Below are 19,832 nucleotides of genomic sequence, written 5' to 3' on the forward strand. Positions count from 1 at the left end.
TGGCTCTGAAAATGGAAGCATCTGTACCTTCCTTACGACTGGACATAGTCATTTCCTTTACACATGTCGGAACACAAACACATACATTATAAGCCTGATATTCAAATGCGAACATATTACTCATCCCCCCCCCCTCCCCCACTACTACTAAGCATAATACTTGACCAATAAATGATTCCACACGATGCAAAATAATACTGACCGAAAATCAACGATGGGTGGGCATGTCTCTTAGGTTTTTCTTGTGAGTGCTACCACTGTCTATTAGAAAGAGAGATGTAATCGGCCAGATTAAAAAAAAAAAAAAAAAAAAAAAAAAGATCGCAACAACTACTGTATGTTACTGTCACAAGCGGTCTTGGTTCTACAGCTGCACACAAGTAATCATGTTAAAAGCTATACCCACTTTACAAATCAAGGTATGACCACAAATACCGTGACGGTGATCAAAGGAATGAGTATTATCAGACCAACACGCAGTCCACAATGCAACCTCATGATAAAATTACCGCATTTTGAAAGTGATTCGGCTAAGGAACGTGCTATGTAAGCAGTATTTGTGACTCCCTCACACCGCCCTGCTAGATAATTATACAGGGTGATTCAAAAAGAATACCACAACTTTAGGAATTTAAAACTCTGCAACGACAAAAGGCAGAGCTAAGCACTATCTGTCGGCGAATTAAGGGAGCTATAAAGTTTCATTTAGTTGTACATTTGTTCGCTTGAGGCGCTGTTGACTAGGCGTCAGCGTCGGTTGATGCTAAGATGGCGACCGCTCAACAGAAAGCTTTTTGTGTTATTGAGTACGGCAGAAGTGAATCGACGACAGTTGTTCAGCGTGCATTTCGAACGAAGTATGGTGTTAAACCTCCTGATAGGTGGTGTATTAAACGTTGGTATAAATAGTTTACAGAGAATGGGTGTTTGTGCAAAGGGAAAATTTCTGGACGGCCGAGAACGAGTGATGAAAATGTAGCACGCATCCAGCAAGCATTTGTTCGCCCTGCGATTTTTTCTTATGGGGGTATGTTAAGGATATGGTGTTTCGGCCACCTCTCCCAGCCACCATTGATGATTTGAAACGAGATATAACAGCAGCTATCCAAACTGTTACGCCTGATATGCTACAGAGAGTGTGGAACGAGTTGGAGTATCGGGTTGATATTGCTCGTGTGTCTGGAGGGGGCCATATTGAACATCTCTGAACTTGTTTTTGAGTGAAAAAAAACCTTTTTAAATACTCTTTGTAATGATGTATAACAGAAGGTTATATTATGTTCCTTTCATTAAATACACATTTTTAAAGTTGTGGTATTCTTTTTGAATAACCCTGTATAGTATTTGTAACGCATTCTGTCTCGATAACATATAAGAGGTTCCACAATATATCCACTGAGTTATAGGCGATGACTTATTGAGAAGGAACACAAACAGTAGTAGTAGACGATGTGCTGATTGAGGTCGTAAGAAAATGTACACTAGCTTCTCAGATCTCTAGAGTTTCGCTATCCGCTATAAATGATGTCTGGGCCGGCCGTTGTGGCCTAGCGGTTCTAGGCGCTTCAGTCTGGAACCGCGCGACCGCTACGGTCGCAGGTTCGAATCCTGCCTCGGGCATGGATGTGTGTGATGTCCTTAGGTTAGTTAGGTTTAAGTAGTTCTAAGTTCTAGGGGACTGATGACCTCAGATGTTAAGTCCCATAGTGCCCAGAGCCATTTTTGATGTCTGGGATTTGGAAACAGGTCTTTCCATTCAAGCGCATGCCTGCGTTGGATCCTATTGGCAATGCCTTTAATGATTACAACCACTACTCAATCATATTTCCGGTACTCCCATATCTCAAAACGAGTCACCTTTCCTGAGCTTAGCTGCTACAGTAATATTCCAACGTGGGTTTTAGTCACCCCCTATGCATCTTGCAGCTGATCCCATTTCTATAGCTTTCCACATGTGATCGTTTCAATTTAAGTCGGAACTGAGCAGAAGTCGGAGAAAGACATATCCACCACCTTCAGGAACCCGTGTAGAAACAGAACAACCTGAGTTAGTGCAACAGAACCGTGATTTGACCATTCGGCGAAAATGCGCGCAATGTGGTATGTATCCAAACTAGATACAGATACTACAGTCCGAAGCAGATCTGCGTCCATTCAAATCTATCAGCCCAACATGCTATCATCGTTATTCTCTACCATCCAAAAGAGAAAATTACGAACTATGAAAGGTCCACTAACTTCATCCGATATAGAAGTCACTTAGGCACCGATGCTGACGCAATGACGCAAATCTACGGTGCGGTCCAGTGCGGAGAAAGAGATTTCTCAATGCTTCCCAGAATACTGCAGCGTGCAGCCCTCCAAGCATTCCTAACGGTATACCCCGTCCCTCACCGAATTTACACATCAAACTACTGCTTCTACTGATGCCTGTGTGGCACGATCCTATTAAATATACAGGCACTGCAGAGGCCACTTTAAAGTTTGATCACCTATACTCCAGGCAAATGATCGTATCCCACAGACTACACTAAGTCACAAAAGACGCTTCCTCTGATCCTGTTTGGTTGATGGAAGCACTGTTTTCTAACACACTTTTGTACAATGCCAAACATTTCGTTTTTCTGCCATGACTTCGAGACCTGTGCCAGGTTCTAAACTGACATTAAGAAGTTCTGATCCACGGCCTGTCGCAGGAAACTAGACGTTGTACAGTGTAAATCATGTTCTTACGGCTGATAGCATAGCACACCACACATCAGTTAATTTTAAATAAAAAACAGTTGCAACATAAGCAAACTGGAAGGGTTTTATGGTGTTGGCGTAGGTCTCCAAACTACAGTCCGAAGGTGATTCACGAGCTCTACATTTAGACTCGTCTGTCACGCTGACAGAATAGCTGATGGCTCTGCGTTTCCTTTCGACTGATTCGTCATATTGCACTCATGTACGCGATCAGTGTTTTGGTGCTATCCACCCCAGAAAGTGCTGTCCATCCACCAAAAGTTTTTCCCCAACTCAAACAAGCGGTATCAGTCATTCATTATGTGGTAACCAACAGCGTGCCAGTGCACAGGTGGGGTGGAAAAGACACCATCGATGTACTCTAATAATAAGCATCACTGTTGATAGCGTGAACAATTTTAGCAATTTTACAGTAACTTAAACACTGGCCAATAATGTTTCCCCAGTTTCAGTATCATAGCTAAACAACCCCTTCTCCACTTCGTTAGTATAATTGTGAACATGGATAGATGACTGTACGTTATGTTCATTGAGTTTTAATTCTCGAATACGTAAATCATCGAAGTATACCAGACAGCGCTCCACATATTTCTATCACCTCGAGCATAGTGTTTAATTTACGATCTATCCCTCCGCGTATGGGAGTCACAGAGCATTCTCGCTGTCTTAGGGTAAAATTAGAGAGTGAAAGACCCATCCTGCAGCACCGTTAGCGAATTAATCTGCAACCGACCTGAAGAAGACCGATACACTCCATGTCTCAAGAATGAATGGAGCTTCCGGAGTCCTCAGCCATCTAGAGATGCGCCCATGTCGAGGATCTTAGCACTCCTTATCGATGTATAGTAATAGATTTCAAAGTGCCCTGATGTAATAGCAGACAGTTAAGAAGAACAAGAAACGAATGATCTTTATGCGTGATGGACCTCCAGACGGATGTAGTTCGACGCATTTTTACGTAAATCAACCAAGCTATCAAGTCTAAAGTAATGTTCTAGGGTCTACTATCGGTACTTGGAAGGCATTGGTAAGAGAGAACATAAAAACACACGCACTCCTAAGGCTACAACGTTCTTCGCTTAAAACAGGCTATAAAGTTAGATCGCCTGCGTTTCCGACCTATCAGTCATATGGAATGTAGCGTTGTTAATATTCCATTGCGAGAAATATATTTCAAGCGCATGACATATATCCTTCTTCCCGGTTTCTCTACGATAAACTATGTTATCAAACCGTAAAACGAAAAAATTGCTTCCATAGAACATCTGCCCTGCATGATACGAGCACAATATAGCTTTCCAGAGACGTATAGTGTCCACAGCTCACATCCGATCACGGTTTAGAAATTATACGATGCCTGCATCAGGCCTATATAAAACGATCGTTTGTGCATATACACAGACATACAGAAAAAAGAGCAGACGCTCTCGAAATGTGGAGGTGACTGGATACAGTCGAGTACAGTGCTGTATTACGTCTCCCGATCAGTGCATTTGGTCTAGGTGTTGGCAGCTGTGCTACATTTACAGGCACTTTAGAACACAGAACGAGAGGTTATGTCATGATCACATGGATAGATCTGACACAAAATTGATAGAATTGCGAAAAATGACGAGGGAATAGGTATAAATTGACCGAATATAAACTGAAATGTGGGGATATTGAGGAAGTACTTGCGTATCGTCTAGTTCGCGCCGAACAATTTGTACATGGGAACAAGCATGCGGCAACAAGAGGAATCCGAGAAAACTTCGACATCGAAACGAAGAGAATCAGGGAGGCAGTCAATTTTTTTCCGTCGAGGCAGCATTATACTGTATGTCTATTGAGCTACCAGTGATACACGCGAGTTGACTCTGTATTTGATGCTTTTCAGGAGGACACAGAACCATTCACCTCTAAACTTACTTGCATTTGCTTTAAACGGTAACAGAGAGTGGACGGCTGCAGGTCAATTTTTCCAGTGTTCCGTCTGGATGCATCAGTAGTGTGACATAGCCTGCGTTCTACTCGTATGCAGCCACGTGTTCTGTATGTGGTTTAAAGCACTAACTACTTGCGATCGCTAATGGTAAACCTGTCGGTCATCATAGGACTTTCACCTCATGTGTGATGAAACTTGATACACTCCTCTAAACGAACTTTGATTTATGCGATGTACTCCATCCCCACTGTAGCATCTTGGGTGTAAAATCGAGACTTCAGCGTCATAACGAAGTTAGCGATAGGAGCTTGTGAGGCGCTGCAATCCCCATGTATACATTTGCCCAACAGATGTGCTGTTTACAGAGTTAGTGACGGAATGACTTCTAATTTTCACATGTGAGACGCTGCTGCTATGCGTTTATCTGTTTCCTTGTAGGAGGTCCCCGCTACTAACGACCATTTTATATAGGCCTGATGCAGGCATCGTATAATTTCAGAACCGTGATCGGATGTGAACTGTGGACATTATATGTCTGCGGAAAGCTATATTGTGCTCATATCATGCAGAGCAGATGTTTTACGGAAGTAGTTTTTTCGTTTTACGGGTCGATATTATACTGAGTTAGCAGATAATATTTCACTAAAAAGACCACCATTTCAGTTGTCCCCCTCTGGGATGAAGGTATTGAAAGGGTCAAATGAGCTGGAACAAGCAATTATTTGGCTTTCCAAGTCTCCGTACATGTCTCCCACATTTTTAATACCCAAGTCACATGGAGAATATTGACCAGTGATTGATTATTGTGAATTAAATAAAAAATCGGTATTACATTCAGCACTGCTGCCTGATGTACATTCTTACTTCAAATGGTTTCAGGGTGCAAAGGTGTTCACTGCATTAGGACTTAACGAAGTCTACAATCAAATTCCCCTGGAAGAAGATTCTAAGCCCAACTCTGCTTTTACTTCTGGGTGGAGCAGCCATGGATGTAATAGGGCTTCTGCTGGTCTGTCTAAGGTACCGTGATACTCTCCCAATTATGGGATGGGATTTTCTCAGATGTCAAGTTTAAATTTGTGGGCCACTATCTGGATGATTTGTCATTTACAGTAGTTTGGTTGGTGAGCACGTTCAGCATTTAAGAGAAATTTTTGAGACACTGAGGAGAGCAAGATTAACTGTTGATTCAGCCATGGTTAAATTTGCTTTATTTGATGTGGTTCTTAGGGCATATAGTTACTCCGTAAGGGATAACCATCGATCCAGATAGGGTGCAGGCTGTTAGTCAGCTGTCAACTCGTAAACATGTATTAGAAGTAGTTAAGTTCACAGACATGGTGAATTTTTTCCATAAATTCATCCCAGGATTTGCTGAGAAGGCTGGACAGTTAAATGAAGTGTGGAGAAAAGGGCATAAGTTTGAGTTATGCCTATCACAGGACGCATCCTGAAGTTCACTAAAACAAACATTAGTGACCGCACCAGTTCTGGCTCTCCTGGATTTTAATAAACAATTTATTTTACAGATGACTGCGTCCATTGTAAGGGTGGGGGCAGTCCTGTTACAAGAGAGTGAGCAAGGGAGAGAACCCATTGCTTACATGTCAAGAACTTTGAACCCACTGGAAGGGGCATAACTGCTATATGAATTAGGGGCCCTAGCAGCACTATTTGTGATGGGAAAAAGTAGGTACTGTCTGGAACATGTCCAGTACAACTTTAAAACTGATAATCAGTCATTAAGTTGGGTCCTGGACAGGCTACAGAATGTAGGCAGAATTTCTCAGTGGGTGACAGGGATTTTGGCCTTCCAGTTTCAAGTTGGGAACATGAAAAGGTACAAGAATCAGATAGCATGTGGCCTGAAATGAAGGGAGAGTGGAAGGATGGCATCCAGGCAGTCACTAAAGAAGTATCCTTCATCAACACTATACTAACGGACTTGCCACATCATAGACTACGAGGAGAAGGATGAGCAGTTGGTTACCATCAAGAATAAAATCTTAAAAGGGCAGAGAGTCAAACCTGCAACATCCTCTGCTGACAGGCACAGTATTATAAGAACTTAAAGGTAGTCATGCCTTGGGACTTGGTTCCCTTGTTATTTGAATATCCATGAGTCCCCTATGGGTGACACTTTCGTGTCTTTAAAACAAGAGTGAATATCTGACAATAATTCATTGGGAAAGCAACAGATGGCAATATTAAAATTGAAGTAGGTAACTGTAAGATCTGTGCTATGTCCAAACCCACCCTAAATATTAACATGAGATGGTTGACATCTACACCTGTCAATTGTCCCGTTCAAAAATTATTCGTGGATTTTGTGTGGCCCTCACGAAGATCTAAAAGGGGGCACACTACATATTGGTGTGTGTTGATGTTTTTATCTGTTTCACCTGGCATTACCCCAATAAAACAGTGACAACACAAGCTGCGGTTCAGAATTTGAAAAATGTTTTTAGCATTTTTGGGCCACATCAATACACTGTCGGTAATAATGTGTGTGTGTGTGTGTGTGTGTGTGTGTGTGTGTGTGTGTGTGTGTGTGTATGTGTGTGTGTGTGTGTGTGTGTGTGTGTTCTTTTGTACATTTCCAAAAGAATAGACACTTTATGCCATCCAGTAGCCATAAAAATACTATTCAAATGTTTTCAACAATGTTAGCCATATTTGGGCACTGACATGAGTCAATGGTAACAGCTGAAAACTTGTGCCAGATTGGGACTCAAACCCAGATCTCCCATTTAATGTGAGCAGTAGCCTTAACTGCCTTGGCCATCCATCTAACATAAATATTCCCATCTAATATAAATTCCCAGCCTGTTATACATTACTAGCATAGCCTCATCTACCCACGACCCACTCATTTGTCTTTTTTGATTCCTGCAACAGATCGGGATTGGTGTGCATCTGCAATGAAAGACTGAATCTTTGGTCATTGTGCCTTATTAATTTGTATACAGAGTGTTTGTTTTAACTTGAGACAACTAAATATCTTGAAAATGACACATCATACAAAAAAAGTTCTAGGTGAAAAGTTAGTGTTAGTAAAGGGGATATCTGTCTGTGCTACAACCGGCCACCTCCTAACCACCCCTCCTACATGCCAATGTAAACTTTGTATTTTCAAATGAGAGCCCCCTTCCCTCATTTTTATTGCATATTTGGATCCTATGCCAAAAAATTTGTTTGGTTCACTCAAACCATTGTTTACATTTGTGATAGATGGCACTGTAATTGTCAAATGTGCCAGTTTTTGCAATTAAGAATGGATGCATTTGATTCAACTTTTCATTTATGACTTAAATAGAAACCTTTGTGTTCTGACAGTTGATATTTATGTTTGGAGTTTCCTTTAGTGTTCCAAATTTCATTGTACAGTACAATATGGTTAGACATTTCAATGTCTGGTTAGAAACTATGTTTAGCATGATCAGGAACAACATCGTAGATGTAATGGTTTCCTGTTCCCATTGGGATGCTTGATTTTGGTGGGTCACCTTGCCTCTCACCATTGGGATGTTCAAGGGCAGCCACCAAAATCAAGCATTCTGATGGTTTGGTGACTCACAAAATTCAAACACATAGGGAAAAGAAAACTACATTACTATACAAGTAGCTTGTTTGCCAGAAATGTCAGTGTCTGTCCATATTATTTGTACTGTAGTATCAACCATTACAACACAGAGGTTTATATTTACATTGTAAATGAAATGCTCTTAGTTGCAAAAACAGGCACATTTGATGAAATTTCCTGGTAGATTAAAAATGTGTACCGGACTGAGACTCGATCTCGGGACCTGTGCTTTTCACAGGCAAGTGCTCTACCAACTGAGCTATCCAAGCACAACTCATGACCCACCCTCACAGCTATACTTCTGCCAGTACCTCATCTCCTACCATCCAAAGCTGTAAGGATGAGTTACATGTCATGCTTGGATAGTTCAGTCAGTAGACCACTTTCCCATGAAAGGCAAGGTCGCAAGTTCAAGTCAGTCCATCACACAGTTTTAATCTGTCAGAAAGTTTCATATCCGCACATACTCTGGTGCAAAGTGAAAATTTCATTCAAGTACACTTGATATTTGTCAGTTACAGTGCCATCTACCATGAACGGTAAAAAATGGTTTGAGTAAACTGTAAGTATCTTTTGGCACAGAATCTGAATATGCAATAAAAATTGGTGGTTCCCATTTGAAAATATAAATACCCCACCCACACAGGAATTTGGGTTGTATGGGAAGCATACTTGGATGGCCAAGGTGATTAAGGTATTAAGCAGGAAATCCGAGTTCAATTCCCAGTCTGATACAAATTTTCAGTTACCACTGATTCCTTTCAATGCCCAAATGTGGCTAATATCATTGAAAACCTTACAATTGTATGTGTATGGCCTCTGGATGACATAAAGTATCTATTCTTTTGTACATATCTGAAAGATCATCATAATTAAGCAGGAGATCCAGGCTCAGTCCTTGTCTGGGACAAATTTTCACCTTTTACAATTGGTACATTTCAAAGCCTAAATGTAGCTAATGTCATTGGAAATGTTTGAACTACTTACTACTTTGTATGTGCAAAGGGTTACCCAGAATTTGATGGGAGTGCTGATAGCCTGCCATAGTAAGGATCAGGAAAACTGGGATTGTATACTCCCCTGGTTGATGGTTGCATTTAACACCGCAAAACGTCAAAGCCACAAGTCTCCTCCTGCAGAGTTACTGCTGAGCTTTAGGACTGCCACCCCACTGAGTAACCTCTGGCCTGTTGGTGACCTAGTGATCTGTTGCTGGTGAAAATCAATCCACAGCAACTGGCTCTTCAGTGGAAAAGGACAAGGAGGAATATTTTGAGAATGTGTCAACTTCAAAGCAGGCACTACAGCAGGGGACGGCAGCCAAACCCATATCAGATAGTTAACTAGGTTTTTGTTAGGAATTTTCAGGTATCTAGTAAAAAGGTCAATAAAGTGACAAAAAGTCCCTTGCCCAGATTTAGTGGGCCTTTGAGATTCAAAGATTTAAAAATGCCAGTGACAGTACTCTTGTTGGACCCCGAAAAGATGAGTATCATATGTGCTCACGCCTCTCAGATTAAGCAAAGCTCCAACCCTGAGGCTTACTTTTTCATCAAGGGATCTGGATCAGCAACTGACAGAGGCAGTTGGATGTTACATTTGACACTCTTGACTACATCGGCTGAGCAGTTGTGTATATGAGTCACCTACACTTCAGAAGTGACTGTATGGTACAGAGTGTGAGGTCTTCTGGGGGGAAGCAGTATGAGTACTAACAGTAATTGCACTTTTGCAGGGTCTGAGTTTCAATTAAAAGGCAATTTAAAGGCATTGTTCAGCACAAATAATAACTTGATTACGTTCCTGTTATATGGCTGACTTACCTTGTTTCCTTTTTTTTAAAAAAAAGAAAAGAAAAAGAAAAAAGAAACATATCTTCTAGTAAACTGCTGATTATAAAGATCTAATTTGTTAACATAACAGGGTAAATTTCATCAGAGTTCTTCGTCTTTAAAAATTAATTCTGGTAAGATGTCTTGTTAATGTAATAAATATTGGAAGTGGTCAAATCACTATGGTAAATTCTGTCTTTCAAAATAATAAAGGAAATTTTTACTGTCTTTTAAAAATAGCATGTTGAAACCTTGGATGTGTGTCTATCCTTTTCTCTAATCAGCCACTGCCAATACCTCTTGGTCTCAGTAACACCACACCAGGTCACCCCTAATACACACCAACATGGGTCACCTGTGGTAATCCAGAACTGAGATTCATTACTGAACACAATGCAATGTTATTCATCAACAGTCTATGCTTCCTAGTCACAGCTCCACTTTAAATCCAACTATATGTGTTGTGTTGGTAAAGGGATAGTAATTCCTTAGTCAGGTTACTAGACTCTTCTAGTCTCCAATCAATGGTGCAGGATGACACAGAATGTTGCAGGGAGTCCACTGCCTATTCTCGGATTGCAGGTGCAGAAGTGAAGGTGTTACAGTGTGATTGGTGCACAATACAGAGCTCTTCTCATGTGGTGGTTGAGGATGGGAACCTTGACGACAAGTATGCTTCCCTCCTGATTCCCATGAAGTCCTATATTGGATCACCATCACATCAGAATGCTCCTCAAATCTGGATATTGCACAATTTGACCAATCAGCCAATTGAAGGCCCACAATGAGGCCCCTTGCAAACTCTGTCAGATGCTGATAATGCTATCTCATATGGGAACACGGCGTCTTTGTATCCTTCACAGTGCTCACTCAATATTGAACCCTATGTACACCCTATTGCAGTCTGGTGGCTGTTAAATTGACATCTGACCATGTCTTCTGGGTGCTTCATTTTTTTTTTTGTCACACTGTGTATTTAGTACACAGTAGCACTTAGTTATGTTTTTTTATTTATTTATTTTTTTAAAATTTTTTTTAGGATAGTCTACGTATGAAGATACTTTGTGGTTTTTGTAACAGTCATGAATCTTCTACTCTGTCTGCTGTGTGATACTCTGGCAGCATGCATAAGTCTTATACCTTCTGTTCATATTTTGCCGCTCATCAGTCAATGCTGGAAGAGTTTATTAATGCTGTAAAACTTAACATTATATTGCAACACAGCCATATTATGCAAAATTAATGACAGGATAACATTATATCAGTTTAAGAGTATATACGATAATGTAGCGAAAAAAGAAAAAAAAACAACTATTCTAAAATATTAAACTTCTGTGAGAAACCATGTTAAAATGTTAGCAATTAAAATACTAACATAATTAAAAACTAATCTAAAGCTATTTGAAACTAACTGTTGACAGAGCAAACTATGTAAAATTTCATACAGAAAATTAACTTCCATCAAAATTTGGTTTATGTCAGACATATTGCTGTTTATTATAAAGCTTAAAATTGCACTCAAGCATTTGTGAAGTGACAGTTTTCCATTATAAGTTTATTGAGGTACTGATACATGTTTAAATATTCGATTCATATGTGGGTAATCCCAAAAGTAAGGTCTCCTATTTTTTTATAAGTACAGAACTCTGTTTGTGTGGCAGTTGATCACACTGTTATGAAGAGTGCTTCACGCACTGTGTGTAAACATGCGTACACTGTGCTGAGGTGCTCAGTCCTGGCTTGGCAGCCGTTGAGAATGGAGCTCCCGTTGGATGTTACCACCAAGTGTGAATTGCACACAGTTATTCGGTTTTTGAATGCAAAGGGCACTGCGCTGATTGAAATCCATCACCAATCGACAGAAGTGTATGGTGAGTTGTACATGGATGTAAAGAATGTTCATAAGTGATGTAGAGAGTTTGCAGCTAGCCTGACCAAAACTCACGACGAACAAAGGAGTGGGAAACAGTGTTGAAGGTTAAGCAAAGCATGCGTGAAGATTAGCAGATCACCCTGGGTGATCTCTGCATGTTGGTTCCTGAGGTTTCACGAAGCACCACTCACAGAATTTTAATGAATGCATTGAACTACCGGAAGGTGTGCCAAAGATGGGTGCCACGCATGCTGACTGAGGACCACATGCGGCAATGAATTGATGCTTCCCAAGCATTTCTTCACTGCCTTGCAGCCAAATAGGACAACTTTCTGGACTCAATTGTCACATGTGACACAACCTGGGCATACCACTTTACACCTAAGACCAAGCAACAATCAAGCCAGTTCATAACTTTCTGAACAGCATGGCGGCAAGCTCATGGGCGTACAAAAACTGCCACAGCGTCTACAAAAATGCATTGACAGAAATGGTGATTATGTCAAAAAATAGCTAAATGTTCAGGCTGTAAATTGATGTAAACCATTATAGAAATAAACAGGTCTATGTACTTATAAAAAAAATAGGAGACATTACTTTTGGGATTATCCTTGTACATTTGTATTGTTACAACTATGTGCCCACCAAATCAGTTCTAGTTTATTCCAGTAAGAGTTGTAGATCATATATTTACTTGTCATCACACATTATTTGTTAATTAGTGATAAGTCCTGTTTTGAATTTTGAAGAAAAACTCAAGTTTATATATCAGTAACTGGTACTACAGGAAACACCAAAAAGAACAAGAGCAAACAGTTACAAGTTATTAATTAACGTATTCAAATCTAGGACCTAATCAATCTACATCCAAAGTTAAGTATTTAAAAACATCAGTTACTTTCTATATACTATCTGATGAAACTCAGTCTTTTGCTGACATTAATGGGCTTGTTGTTTCAATTAAATCACATGCAAATTTCAAACTAGAAATTTTGCTGATGTCAAATAATGAGTTTTATTAAGAGGTGTGTTCAATAAGTAATGCAAAAATGTTTTCCTCAGCCAATTTTCATTGAAAAAGTCTGGAATTTATTGTGGGGCATCACTGAATATCCCCACTTCAGCTCCTATAGTTCAGATAGGTGGCAACCTCTATACATAGATTTCAAAATGGCATCTGATGTGTGTTCCAAGCAGAGAGCTGTCATCGAATTTGTTTTGGTGAAAAACCAGAGCATCACAGATATTCATAGGCACTTGCCTTACAGTGAACAAAACCATGGTGGGTCTTAGGCAAGGCATTGGTCATCATCGCAACAAGGTCGTACAAACCTGTCCAGTCTCCTCTGGGATGACTGGCTGTGCACAGCTGTGACTCCTGCTGCATTGGAACATGTGGACATTCTCATTCAAGGTTATTGACAAATCACACTCCAACACCTCACTGCACAACTGGATGACTCTGTTCGTAGTGCTGACACCCCCATCCACCAGTTGGGTATTCAAAGCTGTGTGCCCAGCAGGTTCCTCACCATTTAAGAGAAGACCAAAACAAGCAAAAAAAGGACCACCTGTGCAGTGAAGGCTGCACTCTTCAGGAATCAGTATGTGGATAATGGGGAGATTATTGATGCAGCAAGACATTGGCTCTGATGTTGACCGGTAGAGTGGTATACCATGCAGGCGTACAAGCCCTCCCAGTAAGGTACCATAAGGCCATCGCGTTGAACAGAGATTGTGTTGAAAAATAGGATTTTTTAGCCAATAGAGTGGGGAATAATATGGTGTATTGGAATCCTGAATATAGCCAACCTGCTTTCAGAAAAAAATGTGTTGCATGACTTATTGAACACCCCTCGTTCATTGAATAATTGGATAGTAACATTAGACCAGAGACTCATGAATTACATAGGTGCTGAAATGGAGGACAGCTGCAAAAGCAGATATTCTGAACTCCATTTTCTACTTTCAAACATTCCTTTATTAAGGAAGATACACAAGTGCTGCCCCAGTCTACTTCTTGCACCACTGCAAAAATAATGTGTGCATACATGTGTGTGAGAGATAGAAATAGATAGATAGACAGAGAAAGAGGAGGAGAGGGAGAGAGGAGGAGAGGGAGAGGGGAGGAGAGGGAGGGAGTGGGAGAGGGAGAGGGAGAGAGAGAGAGAGAGAGAGAGAGAGAGAGAGAGAGAGAGAGAGATAGAGATAGAGGTGTGTGAGAGATAGAAATAGATAGATAGACAGAGAAAGAGGAGGAGAGGGAGAGAGAGAGAGAGAGAGAGAGAGAGAGAGAGAGAGAGAGATTGTCTTGGGGTGGGGGGGGGGGGGCGGAATTGTCCAGTTGGAAGAAAACATAGATTGCACCTGTCTAGCAGAAGGTTAACAGACATGATCTACAGAACTACTGTTCAATCTCAATTATGTCCATCTGTTGTAGAATCTTAGAACATATTTTGAACACAAATATACTGAGATATCTTGAACAGAATGATCTCCATGACAACCAGAACTTATTCCAAAAGCACCAGTTACGCAAAACACAACTCATGCATTTCTTACAACATCCTGAAAGGCATGGATCAAGTCAATTAGACTCATACAGTTTTTTCTGACTTCCTGAAAGCATTGGACTCTGTATCACATTAACACTTATGAATGAAAGTACAATCACATTAGGTACCAAATAAAATTTGTGACTGGACTGAAACTTTTTTGTAGGGGGGAAGACACAGCATGTTATCTTTGATAATGGCGTCATCAACAGAAGTAGATGTAACTTCTGGTGTGCACCTGGGGAAATGTCGTGAGAGCCTTGTTGTTCATGTTTATTAATGACCTGGCAGACAATATTAATAATGACTTCTGACTTTTTGTCGTTGAGGCAGTTATCTATAATGAAGTACTAGTTGAGAAAGCTGCACAAATATATTGATGAGATTTCATAGTGGTGCAAAGGTTGCCATCTTGTTTTAAATGTTCAGAAACGTAAAACTGTGCACTTTGCAAAATTCAGAAATGTAATATCCCTCGATTTCAATATGAATGAGTCACAACTGGAATCTGTCAATTCTTACTAATGTCTACGTGTAACAATTCGCAAGGATATGAAATGAAATTTTCACATAGACACAGACGTAGGTAAGGCCGGGGGCAGAATTCAGTTCATTGGTAGAAGACTGGAAAAATGTAAGCAGGCTACAATGGATACAGCTTACAAACCATCTGTGTATTCCATCTTAGAATATTGCTCAAGTGTGTGGGATCCATACCAAATTGGACTAATAAGGAATATAAAATGTATATAAAGAAAAGTCACAGATATGTTTGACTTGGAGGCATGTGATGTCATGGAAATGTTGAAAAAATTGAGTTGGAAGACTCTTGATGATAGATGCTAATTATCTTTCAAAAGCCTACTTACAAAGTTTTAAGGGCGAGTGTTAAGTGAGGAACTCCCAATGGATCGCTCCAGTGGAAATTGTGAAGAGGAGATTAGATAAAGTATAGATAACACACAGAGAAATTTAAGAAGACATTATTCTTTCACTTAATATGCAATTGAAACAGGAAGAAACCCTAATATGTGGTACCTTCTGTCATGCAATCCACAGTGGTTTGCAGAATATGTGGAAAGACTCATATATATAAACATAAAAATAACATACCTAACAGATGTTTGTTAGATTCCCATCATTCACAATATTTTGCCTATTTTGACCACTTGGTTTAAACTGAACATCTATTTTTTTCATACCAACTCTTAATTTATATCTCTCAAAGTGTGCTGTTACCTTTTTAATAAAGTTCTGAACCTCTTCACCAAGGCTACACTCACAGTCTGCCCAATAGACGCCATGTGTTAAAATTATTGTGTGTAATTCTGTCAAAGTTGCAATGAGAAAAAACCTTTTTTTATGACAGTAAGTTTTGGACATGATGCCCATTATCAAATCATCACATTCATCATAAGTTCAAATGGTTCAAATGGCTCTAAGCACTATGGGACTTACCATCTGAGGTCATCAGTCCCCATCGTAAGTACTGACACGTAATACAACCAGTACATTTACAAGTAGACACAATCAACAACCATAAATAACATGAACAAACTCACCTACAGTGTATTATCCAGTCTTCTTTCCAAACAGCAGAACAACGACTCTTGTCAGCCCTGGTGCTGTTTGGCAAGAAGCACTGATAATACACTGTAGATGAGTTGGTACAGGTTACTCATGGCTTCTGATTGTGGCTATTTGCAAATTTACTGGTTGTATTAAGTGTCAATATTATGATGAAGGTGATGGTTTGATAATGGATATCATGTCTGAAAGTTGTCACCACAAATAAGGGATTTTTCTCACGGCAACTTTGATTGAATTACAAAATACAGTAGAGAGTTGATTATCCGAACTAGTTGGTGGGACATGGGTGTTCAGGAAACTATTTTATTTGGATAACTGAACTGTATACTTTTACTTACCAATAAAAACTACATATATTTACAATAAAATGAATCAAGTACAGAAGGAATGTGTGTAGTACAGCCTAGTAAACAAAAATTTGTAATACATACGCATTATACATGAACAATACATATGCTTAGAATTACCACTTTTAAAAAATCCTTGTCCGCAGCTCATGGTCTCGCGGTAGTGTTCTCGCTTCCAGAGCACGGGGTCCCGGGTTCGATTCCCGGCGGGGTCAGGGATTTTTCCTGCCTTGAGATGACTGGGTGTTGTTGTGTCATCATCATCATCATCATCATCATCATTCATACCCATTACGGTCGGAGGAAGGCAATGGCAAACCACCTCCAGTAGGACCTTGCCTAGTAAGGCGGCACGGGTCTCCCGCGCCGCTTCCCTACACTCTGTAAAAGAAGTATGGGACTCATCATCATCATCATCATCATCATCATCATCATCATAAAAAAAATCCTTAGTTTTTTTTCTGTATAAGCAAGCCTGCCCACTTACGAACAGCTAAGTCATGCATTTTCTTCAGGACAGATATCTGATACTGGTCATTTTCGTCATGAGCTTCAAACCATCATAAGGCAGTACCCAAACATGTAAATGCTTCAGAAGCTGCCAGTATATTGTAATATTCATTTTCTGGACACAAGCTGATGAGATGCTGGCAGCATCAGTTTTAATCAGTGACAAGGTTTAAAAGTTTGCTGTCCTGTGTGATTTGGTGCCCTAGATCTGCATCAGTGACACTTATCCCTTCTTTAATGTCTTCTTCATTACATTCATGGCAATTGAGTTCTTTTTGCATTTTGGACATAACTTTCTGTTAGCCACTTTCAAGTGGACTTTGAGAACTTTCCACCATACTCAAATTTTTTATTCCATGCATTTTCCAAATTCTGTTCCTTGCAGTATCCTGTGCTACTCCAATCATATAGGACACACCTTTCAAACCAATATTTTTAAGATTTCTTAACAGACTTCCTTCTCTCGCCTATTCTGTTTCTGACAATAAGTTACTCAACAATTCTTTTCTGTAATACTGTTTGAAAGCTCAGTAATGCCTTGATCCATGGTTTGTAGTAAGGTAGAAGAAATATCACTCTTATGAACTCATTCTTTTTGTTTAAGACATCACATGATAGATGAGTTTGTGCATTGTCAAAAAGCAGTAATGTTTTCTCCTTTTTGCCATTCTTCAACTGATGAGCTTTTGTGTAAACCACTAGTAAACAGCCTCATTAGATACATGTTTATGGCGAGCTCCGTAGTTTTACAAACTTAGATATAAAATTTGTGATGCTTGTCTTTTGTTGTTTATATCTGTAATTGTCAACTTACCAGGATTGTAAATTGATTGCACATCCACCTTCCTCTAACTTTTTATTAATCTTGTATTTATCTCTATAGAAAGGACAACGAGTTTACTTTACATGGCAAAGTTGACACAAATGATCTTAACAGAGCGCAAACAGTTACTTTCGTCAGCATATGGCCATTGGTGTGGACAGAAGGGTAGGAGAGGGGAGTGGGTAAGCAAGACCATAATCGAGGGTGAATTGTAAATGCGAGCAAGTAACAGTTCAGTTAACCAGTCATTCGGCTGACTGACATTCGGATAATCCACGTTCTACTGTAATAATTTTAATAAAGGTAAGTTGCTCACACATTTTTCTTCCATCACACTGGAATTTCATAGACACCAGGTGTGTCATTGTCATATGTAGTATTCAGATGCTTATTATCTAGAGAACTTGGAAAATCATTTACGTAACATACAAACAAAAATCAATCTAAACTGGAACCCTGAGGGGCACTAAAATTCTATTTTTATTTTTTTACTGTCCCCTCTCTTTTTCTTACCAATACTCTCTCTTTGGAGAGGTTCAAGAATACTTTTCCTGTTTGAGGCTCTTTATTTATTTTTTCAAGTACCTAATGGACAAACTGCACTGTTGCTGACATGGTACTTCGATCACTTCTGAAGCCACGATGGGATTACCTAATATGTCAGCATTGCTATAATGTTCTAAGATGCTTTATAACATTAGTTTCTCAATAAGTTTGCGGAAATTTGAGAGTGCAACAGTAGGTTTGTTATTTTGAACATACCTTTTATTCTATTCTTTGAGCAAAGATTTAACAACTGTCAGTTTCAACTTGTCAAATAGCACATCTTCTTCAAGAACATAGTTTATTATATTTACGAATGCTTTCACCAACCCATGTTTAACTATTTTGAGTAAAAACAAAGAAATTTCATATGAGTCTGCCAATTTTTTTTGTGAGGCTATAAAGTGGTACAGAATGTCATTACTGTTTACTGCTAGTATGTACTGGTGTTCTATTTGCTAGTGGTATCTTACGTCTGCTGCACATCTCGTTTCATGCCAACAACCTTTTCAACAATATCTAGAAAGTAACCATTAAAAATATTTATTGTATTGGAATTGTGGCACAGCCAGGAGAGGCTGACCGACCGGCCAAGGACGTCAATTGTGAATCGCTGAGAACCGAAAACTATGAAAGACGGAACAGCGATTGCTGAACAACAAGACAACATGACAGAATGACAAGTCTGGAGTGGAAACCAAATCAGATGCCTTAGGCTTTGTGGTGACGGTACTCATGGCTCCAGAGAGTACCACACCACAACTGATAAGCTATGCTCAAAGCACTTGAAGCACACCAGCTGTATGGGTTGGCATTTCGAACTATACTGAGGTCCGCCAGAGGCATCACGTGAGTGGATAGCAATTGGTCTATGCCTCAATAAATACCAGAGCACTGAGCAACAGTGGACAGTTCTCTTCAGTGCACTGAGTCATGTAAAGTCTCCTTTTACCACTGAGTCTACAAGTTGCAGTGTTTGTCCATCGTCTTCAAGACTTAGGCTCCATATGAATCATATGCCAGCTCTGGACTCTATGTAGGTATCACTCAGAGGCACAGTGACAGGACTTTAATATTTCAAAGGACTTGTAATAATTTCAAGCACCTAAGAAGCATAATTTAAGTTAAGTATCTCTCCATCTTTAATAAATATCATTGTATTACTAATTGTTGGAAATCTTTATGATTAAGATAACCTACACCAACCTCCTGTATTCTGAACAGGCTTAGCAATATCAAGAACCAAACAATGTTGTATATAATGAACAAACAATGTTGTATATAATGAACAAACAAGAGCGCAGATGGAACATGACTGAGGTCCAGGCGCATACACTGCAAGCCTTACAACACATCCACGGGCACTGACAGGCTGGCACATGGGGCATGGCTGACACCTAGCAGTGAGGTGGTGACAGCAGCACTCATAAATATTACGAGCACTGCCTAGTGGCTGTCGTCTAGGTCCACATGTTCTGACAGGCTTTCAAACTCATTGGGTTGGGAT

The sequence above is a fragment of the Schistocerca nitens genome, chromosome 3 (assembly GCF_023898315.1).
Source record: "Schistocerca nitens isolate TAMUIC-IGC-003100 chromosome 3, iqSchNite1.1, whole genome shotgun sequence".
NCBI classification, from domain to species: domain Eukaryota; kingdom Metazoa; phylum Arthropoda; class Insecta; order Orthoptera; family Acrididae; genus Schistocerca; species Schistocerca nitens.